Genomic DNA, 20,813 nt, shown 5'->3' with positions numbered 1-20,813 from the left:
ATGCACAGAGAGAGAGAGAGAGAGAGAGGAGCTCAAGGTGCCAGTTCCCCCGGTAGTCTAAGCCTATAGCAGCATAACTAAGAGCTGGTCTTCACCAGCACCAGCCCTAACTATAAGATTTATCAAAAAGGAAAGTTCTATTCTTAAAAATACAGACTGTGTCTGCCTCCTGGACCCCGGCTGGAAGGCGGTTCCAGAGGAGAGGAGCCCGATAACTGAAGGCTTTACCCCCCATAGTACACTTAGAGACTGTAGGTACCACTAGTAGGCCTGCATTCTGGGACCGTAATGTTCTCGAGGGGCAGTACGGCACTAGTAGCTCCTTAAGATAAGATGGTGCATGGCCATTTAGAGCTTTGTAAGTGAGAAGAAGGATCTTGAATTCTATTCTAGACTGTATAGGGAGCCAGTGCAGAGAAGCCAAGACAGTAGTAATGTGGTCCCTTTTCCTAGTTCTGGTCAGTACACGAGCTGCAGCGTTCTGGACTAGTTGAAGAGTCTTTAGAGACTTACCAGAGCACCCTGACAAAAGAGAGTTACAATAATCCAATCTGGAGGTAACAAATGCATGAACTAGTTTTTCTGCATCATTTTGCGACAGGATATTCCTGATCTTGGATATATTACGAAGGTGAAAATAGGCTGTTCTTGAAATTTGCCTGATGTGAGAGCTAAAGGACATATCTTGATCAAATAGAACTCCTAGATTCCTAACAGTGGTGCTAGATGCCAGGCTGATGTCACTAAGGACAGTCAAATCACTAGAAAAAGTCTCTGTGAGGTTTTTAGGGCCTAGCACAATAACTTCAGTCTTGTCTGAGTTAAGTAGCAAAACATTTCTGGTCATCCAGGTCCTAACGTCCTTAAGGCACGTTTCTAGCTGACATAACTGACTGGTGCCATCGGGCTTCATTGATACATAAAGCTGAGTATCATCTGCATAACAATGAAACTATATGGAGTGTTTCCTCATAATATTTCCCAGAGGAAGCATATATAATGTAAAGAGAATTGGTCCAAGCACTGAACCTTGTGGGACTCCATGGCAAACTTTAGTGTGCATAGAGGACTCATCATTAACATGTACAAACTGAGATCGGTCTGATAAGTAGGATTCAAACCAACTTAAAGCAGTCCCTGTAATTCCAAGTAAATGTTCTAGTCTGTATAATATGATCTGATGGTCAATGGTGTGAAAAGCAGCACTAAGATCTAACAAGACAAGCACAGAGAGAAGTCCCCTGTCTAAAGCTAGAAGTAGATCGTTTGTAACTTTAACTAGTGCAGTCTCAGTGCTATGGTGGACTCTAAATCCTGACTGAAACTCCTCAAATAAACTGTTGTCATGCAAAAGTCACACAGCTGATTAGCTACCACCTTCTCCAGGATCTTCGATATAAAAGGAAGGTTGGATATAGGCCTATAGTTAGCTAGAGTTCCTGAATCTAGAGTAGGCTTTTTAAGTAGTGGTTTGATTACCGCTACTTTAAATGTCTGTGGTACATAGCCTGCCAGTAAAGACGAATTGATCATATCTAATATAGAGTTGCTAACTAAGGGAAAGACTTCCTTAAACAGCTTGGTTGGGATTGGGTCTAAAAGACAGGTTGACGGTTTCGATGCAGAAAAAATGGAATATAGCTCTGAAAGGTCGATTGGAGAAAAACAGTTGAGACTAATATCTGGTCCTGGAACTGTCTCTGCCGTATCAGACGTATCTGCACAAGGTAAGGGCAGGAGGTTACCAATTTTGTCTCTGATGTCTAGAATTTTGTTGTTGAAAAAGCTCAGGAAATCATTACTGCTGAGGGCTAAAGGAATACAAGGCTCAATGGAGCCATGACTCTCTGTCAGCCTGGCTACAGTGCTGAAAAGGTATCTAGGATTGCCTTTGTTTTCCTCGATTAGAGAGGAGTAGTAGGCAGCTCGAGCATGACATAGAGCCTTCATATATTTTCTATGACTATCCTGCCAGAATAAACGAGATTCTACCGTTTTGGTCGAGCGCCATATTCTTTCAAAATTCCGCGACGATTGTTTTAGAGTATGGGTTTCTGAGTTGAACCATGGAGCCACTCTCCGCTGCTTGACAACCCTCCGTTCCAGGGGAGCAATCGAATCAAGAGTAACTCTCAGCGAATCCACTGCACTATCAACAAACTGATCTAGCTGAGAGGGACTAAAGCTATCATAAGAGTTTCCAACTGGGTTGAAGTACGGTACTGAATCAAAAGCAGCTGAAATAGCTTCCTTAAATCTAGCCACAGCACTATCAGACAAACTTCTAGAGAGCACACCTCTTCCAAGCAGAGATAATTCTGGCAGGACAAAGTCGAATGTAATAAGGAAATGGTCTGATAGAAGAGGATTTTCGAGGAAAACTGTAAGGTTTTGGATTTCAATGCCATAAGCTAAAACAAGATCCAGGGTGTGGTTGAAATGATGAGTAGGTTCGTTTACACCCTGGGTGAAACCAATAGAGTCTAATAGTGACATGAAAGCTGTGCTAAGGCTATCATTATCAACATCCACATGGATATTGAAGTCACCTACAACAATTATTCTATCACTGCTAAGGACTAAATCTGATAAAAATTCTGCAAATTTAGATAGAAACTCAGAATATGGGCCAGGAGGGCGGTAAACTACAACAACTAGAACTGGCTGAAAGGTTCTTGAGACTGGATGTGAAAGACTAAGAACAAGGCTTTCAAAAGAAGAAAAATTCAGCTTTGGTCGAGGGTTAACTAGAAGACCAGAATTAAAAATAGCTGCTACTCCACCACCTTGTCCAGTGTCTCGAGGTATATGAGTACTAAAATGACTGGGAGGAGTGGATTCATTCAAACTAACATATTCATCTCGACACAGCCAGGATTCAGTCAAAAAAAGTAAATCAATATGCTGATCTGATATCAGATCATTCACTAAAAGAGATTTGGATGCTAAGGACCTAATGTTCAAAAGTCCGCAGTGAATTTCCAGATTTTTTTTAGCAAAATCATATTCGTAGTTTTGATTCTAATGAGATTTTGATGATTTACGCCGTTTGGATGACTTATAAAAACGGGTCTGGGACGGGGGAGAGACACAGTACCTATAGTATAACTACAGTTCGATTCAGAATTACAGCTATAGTGACTGGGAGACAGATCTAAGGGAGGCGCAGAGAAGCGTGTAAGACTGCAGCTCTGCCTCCTGGTCTGAACTCTGTGTTGTTGTCAAGGTTTTGGACTAATAACCTCTGCTATGTTTCTAGATAATAGAGCTGCACCGTCCAAAGTGGGATGGATGCCGTCTCTAGCTAGCAGACCAGGTTTTCCCCAAAAAGACTGCCAGTTATCTATGAAGCCCACATCGTGTGCTGGACACCACCTCGACAGCCAGCGGTTGAGTGATGACATGCGGCTATACATGTCATCACTGGTCTGATTTGGGAGGGGTCCAGAGAACACTAAGGAGTCCAACATCGTCTTAGCAAAAGTACACACCGACTCCACATTAACCTTAGTGACTTCCGACTGGCGTAGTCGGGAGTCATTTGTGCCGCCATGAATTACGATTGTATCAAATCTACCTTTAGTCTTTGTCAGCAACTTTAAATGAGATGCGATGTCGCCCGCTCTGGCCCCGGGTATACACCTAACTGTGCCCGCTGACTTCGCTAGCTTCACGTTTCGGACTATGGAGTCTCCAATAATCAGAGTTTTATTCTCAGCGGGTGTGTCGCTGAGTGGGGAAAATTTGTTTGAAACGTGAAGTGGTTGGTGGGGAACCGTGTGCTTCGATTTTCGACTATGCTTCCCTCGGACAGTAACCCAGCCACTGCCTCCCGGCTGCTCGGGAGCTACCGAGGGGGAAGCCAAGCTATGTCGGCCCGCACCGGCTACAGGTGGCTGGCTAACTACTGCTGCATACGATGACTCTGACTCAATGGTGCGGAGCCGTCTCTCTAACTCAGAGACTGAGTACTTGGTGGAGTGACCCTTGTTGGCAAGCACAGAAGTCAGACGATTGTTGTAGTTGGTCACCAGGTTTGCAGACATCTCAGGAGGGATTTTGGTCCACTCCTCTTTACAGATCCTCTCCAAATCCTGAAGGTTTCGAGGCTTTCGCTTTGCAACTCGAACTTTCAGCTCCCTCCACAAATTTTTTATAGGATTAAAGTCTGGAGACTCGCTAGGCCACTCCATGACCTTAATGTGCTTCTTCTTGAGCCACTCCTTTGTTGCCTTGGCCGTATGTTTCGGATTGTTGTCATGCTGGAAGACCCATCCACGACCCATCCTCAGTGCTCTGGCTGAGGAAAGGAGGTTCTTGTCCAAGATCTTACAGTACATGGCCCAATCCATCGGCCCCTCAATGCGTGAAGTCGTCCTGTACCCTTAGCAGAGAAACAGCCCCAAAGCATAATGTTTACCCCTCCATACGTGACGGTGGGGGTGGTGTTCTTGGGTTGGTATTCAGCATTTCTCTCCCTCCAAACACAAGAACTTGAGTTTATACCAAAGAGTTCAATTTGGTCTCATCTGACCACATCACCTTCTCCCAAGCCTTCTCTGAATCATTTAGGTGATCATTGGCAAACTTCAGACGGGCCATCCTGAGCATGGGGACCTTGCGGGCACTGCAGGATTTCAATCCATTACGGCACAGTATGTTTCCAATGGTTTTCTTGGTGACTGTGGTCCTAGCTGCCTTGAGATCATTACAAAGCTCCTCCCGTATAGTTCTGGGCTGATCCCTCACCATTCCCATGATCATCCTTACCCCACGAGGCGAGATCTTGCATGGAGCTCCAGACAGAGGGCGATTGATGGTTATTTTAAATTTCTTCCATTTTATTATAATTGCATCAACAGTGTCTCCTTCTCACCAAGCTTCTTGCTGATGGTCTTGTAGCCCAATCCAGCCTTGTGCAGGTCTACAATCTTGTCCCTGATGTCCTTTGAAAGTTCTTTGGTCTTGCCCATGGTGTTGGAGTGGTTGGAAAGGAAGAGATTGATTCTGTTGACATGTGTCTTTTTTACCCATAACGAGCAGTGATTGGGAGTACTTTCTTAAAGTGACGGGACTAATCTGAGTGCCTCCCGGGCAAATAATCAGTCTGTGGGAGCCAGAATTCGTGTTGGTTTGTAGGGGATCAAATACTTATTTCCTTCGATCAAATGCAAATGAATTTATAACTTTATACAATGTTTTTTTTCTGGACTTTTTTTTTTATATTCTATCTCTGTTTGTTACGATAAAGGTACCATAAAAATTATAGACCTCTCACTTCTTTGTAATTGGTCAAACTTACAAAATCAGCAGGGGATCAAATAATTATTTCCTCCACTGTAAATATGCACTAGGTGTACCTTTTTTTCGTCTTAAAAGAGCAGTGACGTATAATCAAGTAGCCATGACAATTGTTAAAAGTGTTACAAAGCTAAATTTATCGAACAGCCTTAATCTAGTGTAACCAACAGAGCAAAAATTTTCAAAGACATTACACCCACAACAGATTACTCCTTAAATGATCCCTCAAACCAGATTTTAATGAAAATGCAGCAGCACGACTGGTCTTCAACGTTCCTAAAAGAGCACATGTCACTCCATTGTTACACTGGCTCCCAGTTACTGCTCACATCAAATTTAAAACTCTGCTGCTCGCTTACAAAACAGCAACAAAAACGTCTCCTCCTTACTTTAATTCTCTCATCCAGGTCTACACTCCCTCCCGCCCACTACGCTCTGCCAATGAAAGGCGTCTGATCCAACCTTCACAACAGGGTCCTAAGACGCTGACTAGACACTTCTCCTCTGTCGCCCCCCGGTGGTGGAATAAACTTCCAAACTCCATTGGATCTGCAGAGTCCCTCTGCACCTTTAAGAAAAAGCTAAAGACCCAGCTCTTTCATGAATACCTACTAACTTAATGATGATGGTTTCCATATTATTGATGATGATGATGATGATGGTAATGACGATGGTTTTTGTTTGATAACGACGACTTATAAGATGGTTTCTATACTGATTAGAGCTCTCAAGAACTGCCGTCAATGTTGTGCTTTACCTCTGGTCACTTCCTGTCAGCACCTGTGTGTCCAATCGGACTCAAAGCTGATCGTTTGCTCTTACTGACATTGTTCCCTTTTTTCTAGATCCTTGCTTGTGTTGTACTTACTCTCTGATGTACGTCGCTTTGGAGAAAAGCGTCTGCTAAGTGAATTGTAGAATTAATGAGCCCCAGTAGTCCTAAACATACACCTGCAGCAAGAGGAATCATAAAAGTCTTCCTTGATGGGACCGCCATCATTCAGTCAGTCTTTTCTACTGGCAGTTGCAGCCATCAACACATAATACAAGCGCACAGAGCTTGATGACAAATACATCCGAGATTTAAGTGGGACATAGACGTGTCAGCCTCAAGAAAACAACAACAGCGATATAACAGTTCTGCAACATCTAACTTCAGTTTCTGAAAGTCAGCTCATAGTCGGATATGACAGAGCTGTGACATAGAGGTACTGTCAGAGATCACTTGGTTAGTCTGACAATGCATTTCCTAGAAACAAAACAGAATAAAACACTACATGGAGCTGTCAGGCTAACACATGATTGAGCTAAAACAGAGTGCTTTAAGAGAGGCATATTTGGCCATCTGGTAACAGTGTACGCACACACACAGTAACAGATTACCAGAATAAAGGTTGCTGTTGGAATTCGCTGTAATTGAATCTTAAATTAACATCCTTCTACCTGCAGCATCTGATTGGCTAACAGAGAGTTAAGGTGTTTATATTGGGGACTTAATGGGAAAATGAATTTCTGTAATTTGGAAACGCTTCAGAGCTGATTGAAGAGATCACAGGGTGACGATGCTTTGATTGCAGGGTGATGTCTCAGTAAGGTTCGGCAATCAAGACTGATGTGAGAGTAACAGAAATGTTTTTTGTTTTTTTTGTTTTTAATGCCTTGCAAACAGTGCCTTGGGTCTTGATGCCAAACAGTCTTAACAGTTCAGATTAACTGATTTACATTCAAGAGGAAATAAACTGAATATGTGTACAGTTTAGGCCAGATATTTCAATAAATCAATGCAAAAGACATTTAGACATAATTTTAACAATTCGGCATAATAGAGAACAAACCATATGACGTATTTTTGTAGGCCGGAAGTAGCATTGCCATGGGGTCTAATTGAGAATTCGCCTATGGGATTTTGGATCATTGCAGAAAATAATCTCTGTGGCAAACACACGTTTCTGAAGCGTAGGCGTTTTGTTCAACCCAATAATCTTCACAGATGAACATTTTTATGAAGTTTGAAGCGTTAATGCAGCTGACAGAAGTAAAAAGCTAACGTCATGCTAAAGCTAACTACACCACGGTCGGATGATTGTGACGTCACTAGCGTTATGCTTCAGACGATCTCCGATAAACTAATCCGCGTAGCTTAATAAGTTGTTTATTAACTTAATATTCACCTTAACCTAAAGATTAAACCTACAGGAGACATCTCCGACTAGTGAGAGAGTTCCCGACCTCTGTGTCCGGCGTGATGACGTTTAATGTCCCTGACAACCACTGTAGTCACATTTAGCCACTTGTTAGCAACCGCCTTTTTAAAGACGCGTACAAACTTCAACATTCACAAGTGGGGGTATTGCTGAAGAGATGTTGCCATTTTGTTAGACCACATAAACTACGTTAGGTAATACCCCCACTTGTGAATGTTGAAGTTTTTACGCGTCTTTAAAAAGGCGTAGTTTATGTGGTCTAACAAAACGGCAACATCTCTTCAGCTTATTTCAGGCGTCTAACCACAAACCCATTCAAAATCCCTGTTGACTTTTAGACGTTAGACCCCATGGCACTCAAATGCTAACTTACTTCAGGGTTTTAGGACTCATTCCTGTGGCTCTATTCCTATTCTAATACAATTCTTGTGCTAAGTCAAGTGTTTCCCCTATATGCACCTCTGCTGAAAAATGACCTCAGCTGCTGGGGTCCAGTTTATCTCCTTAGAAAACCATTACAAACCATCCTCACTAAAAACAGGTAATACAGCAATATACAACTGTCACTTAAATGGAGTATTAATTTAATACTACACTGACCTCTCCTGCTGCAAATACATGTTTCTGCGGGGAAAAAAAGTTGCTCTGGCATTGCCACGGCTTTGGCTGGCCATCAACAAGAAAAAAGATACCAATGTGATTACAAGTCACACACACACACACACACACACACACACACACACACACAATAACACAAACTCTGACTTTAAAAGTGACAGGAGCTAATGAAAGTTTCTCCTGACATCCCCTGCTGTTTGAGCTGACTCAGTGTCTGTGCATCACATAATGAAGTGAAAAGTAATATCAACTGAGCACCAAATGGACCCCTTTTGTTTTAAAGTGCTTTCTGAAAACATCCCCCGTGCAAGCCAAATGCTCTCGCTGAGTCAGTGTAATGAAAACATGCTAGAATGACGCACAATATTGCAAACAAAAATGAAATGTATGCAGGATGTCAGATTGATTATTCATACGACTTAATGAAAATCTCCCAGTGACTCACTGTCTTCATATGCAACCCAAATAAGTTGTTTTCTCTGCGTCTTGCTCACAACAGCAGTTTTAATAACTGACTTAACCCTGAAAGTCTGATTTCTGAATTTTGTAGACACAATCTTGCCGATATGTTATTGTATCCTGTTCCATGGCAGCAGTGCAAATTGAGGCCAGGGTTAAGACTGTAAGAGTTTGTTATCAATCAGTCATTATTTTTACAGCGCCAATTCATAACAAGTGTTATTTGGAGACGCTTTACAAAAGAGCGTAAGGGATAACATGCAGGAAGGATTTCTCCTTTGTATTCCTCGTGTTCCTGTTGTCCACACTTCCTCTCCGCTGAGGTGGAGGTCGGATCAGGCCGTACATGAATGAGGACGGCGGCGGCTGTGGGGATGACACGGTCCGATAGTGGTGGCTGGACGTCAGATGGTATTAGAGCCAGATCACCTCATTGAGGGTTGGGGGATCTCTGCCTACTCGAGAGCCTGGCATCTGCTGCTGGGACAAGACCTCCTAATATAATTTTAATGGTCTGAATCACTAATTGAAAAGTTGACCTTTGCAACCCCTCATAGATATTCATACCACAATGCCATTTATAGACGCAACCTTTTTCTACCTGCTTAAACAACTTCCTGTGTGTATTTTTTGTGTGCATATAGTGGGCTGGGGGTTCCCTTATTCAACTACTGACACTGCTAACTCGGTGATTTCCAACGACAGGTTTTGATTTCTCAGAATGTTCCAGTGGCCAATAACAAGATGGTGTTGTAGTGGTATTATCTGTGCTCAAAGTACAACTGTTATTTTTCAACTTGTTTGAAAAGCATCAGGTATCCTTTACACACCTAATCTACCACTTACTCTAAAAAGCCAAGAGAGAGGCACTTCTCTGAACAAGTGACCCTTGTTTCACGTACGTCTGAGCAAACATCCGAGAAAATCACTGTTATCATCAACTGAATCATTTCCTGTTTCTCACTCTGCTCTCTCTGACTTTTTTTTTTTTTTTTGCTAGCAATTTAAACATCATTCAAAATGTTAAAACAATAATTTAAGAATGAATGCAGTGGTAAATCTGAACTGTGGGAGATTCTTTAAAGGGGACATATTATGACAAATCCACTTTGACAGTGTTTGTGGGGTAACCTGAGTGTCTACTGACCCACAAAATGTGAAATAAACCCATCCAGTCCTTTGTTTGTGGTCTGTATAAGTCTTACAACACAGAGAAAAATGCTATGTTTCAAATGTGCTCTCCTTGTGATGTCACAATGGGATTCTGGTAAAAAAAATCCTCTCCCCTGGTATCTCCACACATGGACTCCACCCCCAGACTAGAACAAAACTTTTGCGCAGGTCCACCATTTTTATTCTCTCTACAGAGGAGTGATGTCTACAGGGAAAACTCAGGGTCATTTCATTTAAAGAGACACACACACCAAAACGGAGCATTCTGAGAGAGCTGGTTTATACAGGGTCACAAACCTCCTCTGGTGCTTGATTCATGTTATATTTTGACCAAAGCACAGAACAGATGTTTCATTTAGACCACAGGAGACTGTTTGAAAAGGTGGAAGAGGGGGATCATATGTCCTCTTTAATGCATAGGTTTATTTATATATCTGCATATACACAGTAAGCATGGAAGGACCAGGGTTCCAATAATGCCTCTCAACTAATAACAATTGATGACAAAAAATACAAAAGAAACAGAATAGACACCAAGCAGCTATATGTGGATGCAAAATCATTACAAAGAGGTTTAAAAATACCAAAGATTTATCAAACCGACCACAGGAGGAGCCAAAAGGAACAAAACAAAACAGCTGGAGAGACACAAGTCAGCAGAAAGTGACAAAATGTGATTGTACCTAGAAACACAATGACCATGAAGAGGAGGGCATATTCAAAAAGAGACGCAAAACAACCACCAGGTGAGGAAAAGTAACAAAAACACGACAAAAAGACTCAAATGGGCAAAAAAAAGAGCACAAAGACAGACTTATTGTCCACAACATAATACAAAACTACATCAAAAAGACACAACAAATCCTTCAAAGAGAGACAAAGTGACCCCCAAAAGACAAAAAATGTCTTCAAGGTATAAAGTGTGTGTGTGTGTGTGTGTGTGTGTGTGAGCTTATATAACATCTCTATCTAACGGCGCCCCATTTACCAATGAAACTATTGTGAATGTCAGCAACACAAACTTGAACACACCCCACTGTGTCAACAAGTAAACACTTTGTCAGAACCACTTAGCTCCACGGGGTCCAGGCTGAATCAGGGCCACACACTGAGCCAGCGTGTGATTGATGTTAAATATGACGTGTGTGTGTGATTACCCGTTGTGACAATGATTGATTTTAGCTGCATGACATATTGCACTTAAGTAAATCAATGTGCTGTCAGTCAATATAACATCCACAAAGACACAGAAACACTTACAACACACACACACACTAAGAAAATGTCACTTTCACTCCTTAATGACCTCCCTCGCTGACATAAATATCATGCCATTATAATGTCATATAGTGGACTGTTCTGTTCTTCAGCGCTTAATAACCTTTAGCGTCCATTTATTTCTAAACAGCTCCGCCAGCTCTGGGTCCCTGTAAAGAAAACCTTTAACATTTTACTGAATATTTCCCAAGAAAACAGGAAGAGAAATGGTGTTCTTCTTCCAGTAAGATGCTAAATGTTAATTGTAGGTAATAAATTGTGATAATGAAAAATAGGGAACAAATAACTAGGGGTGACCCCATACAGTCGAGTACTCCACGATTTGTTTGTCAAAGCCTCAGTCGACTGCCAGGCTCATGCTGCATTCATGTGGTGTCGGACACATCGTAAAAACCAGTTTCCGAGTTGTAAAATGCACATGAACACCTGCTCAAGTCTGAAAACTCTAAAAAGAATTAGGTAGTTGACTTCCGGACTTGACGTCAGAATCTGGGGGGCAAAATATGTTTTGTCAATGTTGACATACTTTTTATTAATTCACATTTTGCACATCAACTTTTTGCTTAAATATCACTTTTAACAGTTACATTTCACTGATCTTCTTCGTGGCATCAACGCTGTTTTGTGCTGTTGTTACAACATTCCAACTTTTTAAACTGAAATCACGTGAACACACTGAAGTCGGACTTCCCAACCGGAAACTTGGACCACTCGAGCAGCACATGAATGTAGCATCATGGTCAAGCCAGGGTTCGTTCCATGCCAGCTATATGAGGTGTTTAATGTCTAAATTTTACATAGATTTGTTTGTTTTCTCTAAATATGGCTCGTAGCCAATCTTGGTATAAATATCACCTCATCAATACTTTTAATGCAGTTCTGAAAAAAACCACTTGCACTTTAAAGCTCCTTAATGTGTGTGCAAAAAAATTGTCCTGAAATCGTACAGTGTAAGCCCAGTTTGAGTTGTTCCACTGGGGCATTTGGGGGTTTAAGGGGCAGCTGCTGCAGTTCTGCTTCAGATAAGAAGATACCAGAAAGAAAATACCTCCAATGGAATAACATATATGAATACTTGTTACGCTTCCTGTTTCAATCTGAGCAGATTAGAGTTTATGCTCGGAACATGCTACTGATATATAACCCCTCTCATTATCTTCTCTTCTGTCCTCTCCTGACTTTTTCACTCTGTAATCTCCCCGTCTAATCCTGATACCCGTAGAGAATTAATGCGTGATTATAACGGGAATGAATCAGTCTTGCATTATTATGGCCAATACATCATGTGTAGTGTGTGTCGCCGAAGGAAATGGAGGGATCAGAAAGCTATCAGCTTTCTCTGATGAGCTGAGCCACACACACACACACACACACACACACACACACACACACACACGAGTAGATCTGGATCCTCCCTCTATCTTTCCTTCCTCTCAGTCCATGTCTCTCCTTCGTCATGTCACTGTCTGGATTTAAAGTAACCCTCACCACAGACTCACTCTGTCACAGAGGGAGGTTAGCCAGGCATTAAAAACAGCTGCTAATATTCGTTTGCGTGATGTCCTGGAAGTTACATTTGTTTCAGACACATCTGGGAGCAGGGCCGACTCTCAGTGCTCCTAGGGTGCAACACTCTAGGAGGGGCCAGTGTGAGTCCTGAACATTTTCAATGTAAACTAACTTCCTGATTGACTCCTTTCCCCCAGGCTGCTCTATTCATCCTCTCTCCCTCTCTCTTTGGCTCCTTTAATCGCCCAGTCACTACAAACTGTACGACAGCGGAAGGAGGGGATACATTTCAGAGTATTCAGTAGTGAGTAACATGAATCATTTTGATTAATGACATTGTATGTTTGTTCTTGTTGTTTGTTTTGTATGAACCTAACCTCAGTGAGTATAATTTTTGAACTGTTCTCCAAGGTGATGATGAGATGCTAGGCGGGTGGGGGGCATCAAATTTTAGTCTCGTCTAGGGTGCCAAAATGGCTGGAGTCGGCCCTGTCTGGGAACCTGTTTAAGAAATGTAACACACAGTGTTTGGAAATGACACTGTTGCCTCTCCATTGTTTCCTAAAATGTATGCTGCTGACTCCAGATTCTTTACTTCTCTGTCCATTCGTTGAAGGTGTATCAAGTACATGTTTCCCCTTTGAAACATCTAAATCTCTCTACTCCCAAAGGTCAAACAGAAGTCAGTTGTTGAGTGGGCTTTTTCATTCCATACACCAACATTATGCAACAGGCATGTTCTGTTGAGGTATTTAAAAACTAAAGAGCCCCTTGTTTACTGTTGTGTATGAGTCAGGAGTTCTCTTTATGTTTCCCTGATGTTCTGTCTTAGAGTCTTTGTTTAATTGAATTGTTTTATTTGTTTAATTGCATTCTTTATGAGCTATGTGCAGCACTTTGATTGAAAGCACTTTCTAAATCTGGTATTAATAAAACAGACAGCACAGACATGGATCAGGACAGAATTGGTGGGTGTGTTTAATAGATTGGAAGCCCCTGAATGGCATCTTCTTCAGGAAATATAGATGCACAAAGAACCTACCCAGTCTGACACGAGCAGACAATGCAAGAAGTATGTAAGTATGTAAGAAGTGAAATGTAGTGGTTTAGAGTGGGATGTTCTGGAAGGCTGCAGTGAGTCAACATGTAAAGTAAATTAAACCTGGTCAAAAGGGGCGTGATGAGAAAAGGTAAATTCAATATTAAAGATTTCAGCCCTGTGATAGTGTGACTCACAGGTCTGCCAACTAATAGACCAACTGGAATCATCCAGTTGTTTGCACAGAAATAAACCTCGCTATTTATTCTTCAATTTGTGATAAATGTTTGATTGTCATCGAATATCAAATACTTAATCTATATATATAAATATAATATAATATATAAATCTATAAAAAATCTATAATATTTTAAATTATTTTGTCCTACTCCTTGATAAAATCTTTAGCTTGCCTAAAATGGTGTCCTGACGTTGTCTTGTAATAAATACAAAAGACGTACAGAGTGTGCTGCTTTCACATAATCAAATGTCAGCTGTAGGAACATATTATTCACATACCCAAAGATTGCTATCATATTTTCACTTCAGAGCTAGTTTAAAAAAATCTTGCAAGACATGCTTACTGAATTGGTACTGTAAACATGTGCAGATTAGAGTGATTGCTACACCTTGAGTCCGAGAAGAGGGTCTAATCAGTGAACTCTTGTTAGACCAACAACCTGAAGCTCTCAAAAGAACTAGATTGAAGGGCTACTGTGGATCTGTGTTGGTTTCTGATTACATTCAATTGGAAGGTGCTCCAGAGCATGCCAATTGTACTTCTTTATAAATTGTAAATGTTTATTAAATTCATGGTTTATTTATTTTCTTTCCCTCGTTGGTATGGTCTATGTTTTTTGAAGAGGGGTTGAGTAGGTTACTGAAGCTTACTTTCCTCAATAGATGGTCAGCATGGCCCCTTTTTGGAGAAGCCATCCAGAGTATGCAGCCAAGAAGTCAAGATGCCCTTGAGCAAGGTATCGTACCCCCAACTGCTCGGGCGCCCTTTAATGTGCAGCCCCTCACTCTGTCATCACCTCATTATTGCATGTCCATAGGATCCTGTTTGTGCATGTCAGAATCAGAATCAGGGTTTATTGCCAAGTACATTTACACATACAAGGAATTAGACATGGTGTTTTATTGGTGCTAAACAATTAACAAGGAAATAAAGCAGAACTAGCAGCAACTTAAATAATACAGTTTAAGAAGCTATTACAATATATAAAATAGAACAGATGCAGAAAAATGTCAAATATAAAAAAATAAAAAACACAAAATGTACAAAAGGTGCAATGTAGGAGCTGTGCAGTGGACATATGATCATCTGTGTTAATATGTCTCAATAACTGACTGTAAAAGTAATTTCCCCTTGAGAAATTAATAAAGGATATCTTCTTCTATGATGTGCTTTACGCAGGGTTGTAATAAACATTCTTAAAGTATTCAACTTGTTAAAATCATTTTAAGGTATGCCACATTTCTTATTATTCTCACTGCTAAAGCACTTTTCTTCAGCCCTGTGTTTTTAAGATCAACAGTTCTGTATTCGTATGCATGCCATGTAATGTATCATGCAATGTGTCAGCTTTTGGGGTCAGAATGTGCATGGCCAGCAAAGAGAGAAAACAAACTTCACCTTTCTGAAGGTATCACCGTTTGCTCGTTTTTCCAGACTGTCAAAAAAAAAGTGTCCTGGTCACATCATAGATTACATCACTGAAGCTCCTCTGAATCTAAACACCAACACTCCACATCTCTGCAGTGATACATTTTTGTGAATATATGCAAAACCAATGCCAAACAATCCAGCTAAGCTTGTATTAAAAGAATGAATCAATGAAACAACACACAGGTTTCCCCCTGTCTTTTCCTTTGGCCTTTCTGCTGACCTCAGGGCTGAAGAATCTTGCTGCCTTACGTCAAGGTGAAACAGTAAAAACATTTATAAATACAGCGTACACATAGCTTAGCTAGTAAAGGATCTATGGCCAGATTCTCCAGATTGTGCTGATCGTCATCTTCTGCATTGCAACAACACACATGGTGTGTGTGTGATAGGACTTACAAGAAGGCCTCTTGAACACCATGTTGGTACATCAGGTAAACAGTATTTACTCAGCAGAGCTCCATACCAAAATAAGTAACTCACTAAAAACACAGGCTTGTACCATAGACTGTAAATATTACTGGACAAACCCTGACGCGTCTGTGACATAGGCAGAAAATGAGTCCAATCGACGGCTGCATCCATATTGGATTTGCTGTCTCAACCTAACTTTGGATCAACCTAGTAACAGCAGTAAGGCGGGACTGTGGGCAGGACCAAAGTTCGCCGACCGACGCGACGACGAGCTTGATGCTAGCAGCCTAGCAGGCTACTTCACAGCATAGCTAAAACTGCTCTACCTGCTACTGCTGTCCTGCTCCCACTCGTCCATAACTATAAACAGTAAGTTAACATTAAACTTTTCTATAACACAGTTAAAACGAATTATCTTCAACCCAAATATATAATTAAAGTCTTAAAACTACACTTTTAAAAAAGTTATTACCGGTGGTTATTTGTCACGGCAGTGACTTTGTCTGGGTTAGTAGAACAAAACATTAGCATAGTTGTCACATAAAATGTAAGAAACATTTGAGGCTAATCTTTACATTTAAATTCTCACATTGTGTTACAAATCATTACTTGGGTGTAATAACATGTTTAAGGTTTAGAAGTCTGTTTGAAAACCATAAAAGAAAGATCTTTTTTGGCGCTTTTTTTCTTTTCTTTTCGTTGTTGTTGATAAAACTGTTAGACCATAGACTGTAAATAAATGAGACATCCAGAAGAAATCAAAATTACAAAGCATACAGTTCATGTTACTGTTCTGACAAAAAGAGGAATGTCTGTGTCTTATATTTACTGATGTCAACAGTGATGACGGTGAACATGACAACTAAAAAATAAATATTTTATATTAATCATAAGATATTTAATTTCTATAGAACCCTCTGAAGTCATGGAGTCTGTGGCCAGTGATGGAGTGTCAGCTTTACCCGCCAAAAACTGTAAGTATTAGAATAAATTGTATTTGAGACTGCCAGTCTTATAAATGTATAAGACTGGCATCTATTATTATGAGCTGCAGCTACCTTGTTCAATATTATTCCTGCAGATGTGGCTAATAACAAAAAAACACCCTGAGCTGTCACATGTAGTTAACTGTACATTTTGTCTTGTCTGAGGCATTAATTGAACATTTTTGTATTTCTCCCTTACACACCGTGTGGATTATTGGTGACTTGTCCGTCGAGGTGCCCAGAGAGCTGCAGAGACTGAGGGAAGGAACCTGGGCCTGATTGCAATGATTGAGCACCCTCAAATTAGACATGACAGTCCTGGGCTATTTTTGAAAGATGGAGTTCATTTCACATCTAGGGGAAATTATATATTTTTAAGAAACATTGCTCATTGCCTTAAAGACCACTTCCAAATACAGTGAAACTGCACTGGAATTTGAAAGTGGCCTTTAGGGCCTTTTTTTAAATGCCAAATTCATAGCCCACTGCCATGGCTAATGTTGAGTTTCTTTATACTTTTGTTAAACATCCACTTCTGTAGCCATGACACTGTGGAAATTACACCACGCCGTAAAGTGTGTGCCCGTGAGGACAATAACTATCACCCCTATTTGTTTTTGCACCAGGCTGGTTATTTATTTTGGTGGTTATTTATTTTTTATTAAAAAAAGTATTCTATGTATATTCACTCCTTTGTCTCTACTTATGAGTATACATTTTCATTCTTTTTACCTTTTTTTTTTAACCAAATCGTAATGCAGTTAATATCTGTTTGGGTAGGAAGAGTATTTAGCTTTATAATTAAAGACTAATAAATGTCTCTGACACCAGAGCTATAATAATTTTTAGAGCATGCCTTTTGTTACTTGCTTTAGATACAAAAACCCTTCCTTTATCTCTAATAATGTAAAGTGGAGAGATTTCTGCTCTTTCTGTTCCAATATCTGCCACAAGAAGTCCCCATATTCAAATTCAAAACAATCAAAATCAAGATTCAACCAGTGTAAATTACATTAATTACGTGTGATTAGAAAAATGTTTAAAAATCATTCAGAAATGTGGTCTTCCTAGATCAATATCACATAATATCGTCTAGTTTACCCATCTAAACTATACAAATGATGTGCTTTATCATCGAATATAGAAGAGTTTTAATGTTAACAATTAAGGGAAGTATTAAAAAGCAGATCATTTATATTTATAAAATGTATCAAAAAGAACTAATGTATTACAGTTATAAGAGGTTAAGAAATGTGAACTAGTAGGAGACTCCTGTTACGATTAGTACAAATTCTGGACCCAAAAGCCCTATCACTGGGGGTGTCAGGTGTTGCTAGACGGGGAGCAATTACACTTTTTTGACCGCTGTACACCACGCTATGAGGTAATAGGAGTGAATGTAAATGGACATGTCTGGATTATTGTTTGAACAGTTCACATGTGACAGTGATCAAGACAACGATGGAATGAGAAATAAATATTCCTAAACGAAGAAGATATTGGGCTGTCTTATTTTGAATTCTTACGCTCAGGAGTGAAGCCGGCAAGCACGTCAATTAATAGGCTAGATTAGCCCGTCTATGTAGCCCCTCAGTGGCTTTAAGTTTTAGGCTTAGCCGCTATAACCACAAAAGGAGAAGGGAGGGCTGCCATGATGTGAATCATGACAACTCCATTCATATATTCTGGGACATTCCTAAATTATTAGACTAATTGGCTAAAAAAACATATAACATGGAATTCACAACAACAAAGCTAACATTAAAAACATAATAATTTTTAAAATCATAGTTTTTTTCTTGAAACTAGTAATACCTTCACCCTTTGAACCATGCCTTGCTTGTCACACTTGCGAGGTTGTTGAAACATAACTCCCTGGTGTCCTACATCCTACATGAGAGAGAAAATGAGAGGTTAAAACTCTGGTTTTAAACATGCAGTATGGCCTGTCTTGGTTGAAAGCCCACTCACCACGACAAGGTGCAGGCCAAGAGTAGGAACATATAACACGGGACAAACGCACGAGACACTATACAGCACAGGACATGTGAAAATGAAAAGCAAAAATACAACAACAATGCAAAAGTTATGTACTATTACTGAACCTGAGGGTGAGCAATGGGGACAAAATTAACCACAAAATAAATCAGGAAGTATGTTTATCTACCTTATAACAACTATGTAACAATAACATTTTCCAAAAACCCACAGCAAAATTAACAATCAATTCAAAATACTTAACTTAAATATTTATATATAACATTTTTATCAAACCTGGAGATCCAAAAATGTGTTGGTGAACTCTATAATACAAAGTTTTTTTTTGTTTTTAGGTAAATTCTATAATATGTATTTTTTTTGTAGACATTTTAAATTTTAAGTAAACTTTTAATTGGACAAACAATTCCATAAACTATGTACATAATAACTACAACGAATCTGACACTGAAAATGATTAACAGATCAACATCATCTTAGGCCCCGTTCATGCAGACTCTAAAAGACATTGACCAGTCATGTGTTCAGTTTTTATCTGACATTGGCTTTAAGTAGTGGTGAGGTGAGGTTTCTCTTTAAAGGCTCTATGTACAGTTTTGAGAATTCTATTTTCATTATGTCTTGGAGTAGCATCCCAGCAGATTTTTAATGGAAAAGTTGGGCCCCGTTCATGCAGACTCATCATAATCATCTATGTAATCGGTGAGTTTTTCTGAGAAAAAAGAAAGAAAGTCTTTTCAGTAAGAACTAAGGCCCCGTACATGTAGGCTCTAAGTTCAATTATTGTTTTAATTCCAGCTCTGTACATTCAAGATTTCTGCTCACTTGTGACAACATGTGCACTTTCTAAACGGCAGACATTGAAAGTTACTTGTGCCCCGTTCATGCAGGCTCCAAGTAACAGTTTCAATGTTGTTCTATAGCATTATTATACTAACCATTTCCCATGTTGCAAGAAAAACATCAAAAAGGAGTTGGCCACATTCTGATATGCAGGAAATAGAATTTGTTGTACAATTAGAGAAACATATACACAAATATACATATATATAGACATAAAGAGATGCAGGTAGAAGAACATACTGTACAGATATAGAAACATACATACAAATATATACACATACAAATATGCACATATAAACAAAGAGAAGCAGGTAGAAGAACATACTGTACAGTAATAGAAACATACATACAAATATATACACATATGTACAATATCAAAATATATAATAACTTATGTACTTTAACCACACACAGAAGTGACCAAACACCTTTTATTTAATCTCCATAAAAATGGATTAATTTAGTAAGCTTTCTGCGAACCACTTTACCTTCCTTTATTTTTTCTGCCTCTCTTCTTGCTATGTGGTTCAGTCGAACTTTGCAGTACCATGCAGTAGCCATCCTTACCAAAACATGGACATGGTTGGCTTCAACACACATGTCAAACATGTGGCTGTGCAGCTGGGGAAAGAGATTCTTCTCTGAACAATCTGCAAGAACCTGGGTGACAATTGCTGCAGTTGTTCCTCTTCCCAGTCGAAGCTTGCCCTCATTGATTTTTAGAAGCCTCTGAAAGTGTCTTTCAGTAGCTTGGCAAACTGCAGTGATGTCCGGTGATGGTTTCTGTTCTTCAAAGTAATGAAATGGTGAACCGAGTCATCTGAGGTCAGTGCTTGTGAGCAAGGCATGCATGTTATCTTCTGTTTCATCTTCTTGACGATGAAGCCTGTGATGTAAGAAATTGCTGCGTCTTTGTACTCAGATAGACTGTCAACATCTGGAAGGTCAGACAGACTGTCATCCTCAGGCACAAGCACTTCAACTGGCTTCACATCCAACCTGCGCGCAACATTCACAGTCGCGGGTGTTGAATCAAGGATGGTTGTGTTGTCACGAAGGAGACAGTTACCTGTGCCTCTTTTTACCTGATGCCTTACAAGGAGGCGCTTGTAAGCTCCTCTAAACTGCCTCACATTGGGGTTGTTGTTAAATCCGCCACATGCTCTGATTGCAGAGAAGAACAGCTCCAAGTGGTCCTGGCTGAGTTTGTAGGTCAGAAGGTATCGGCATGGGGCTGCTGGCTGCTCTACCAGATCTTCATAGATGCCCATCACACTTCTTGCACAAGCAATGAAACCATAAATGGCAGTTCTCTTCTGTGT

This window comes from Labrus mixtus, chromosome 18, assembly GCF_963584025.1.
Source record: "Labrus mixtus chromosome 18, fLabMix1.1, whole genome shotgun sequence".
Lineage (NCBI taxonomy): Eukaryota > Metazoa > Chordata > Actinopteri > Labriformes > Labridae > Labrus > Labrus mixtus.
Note: the sequence above shows the minus strand (reverse complement) of the source record.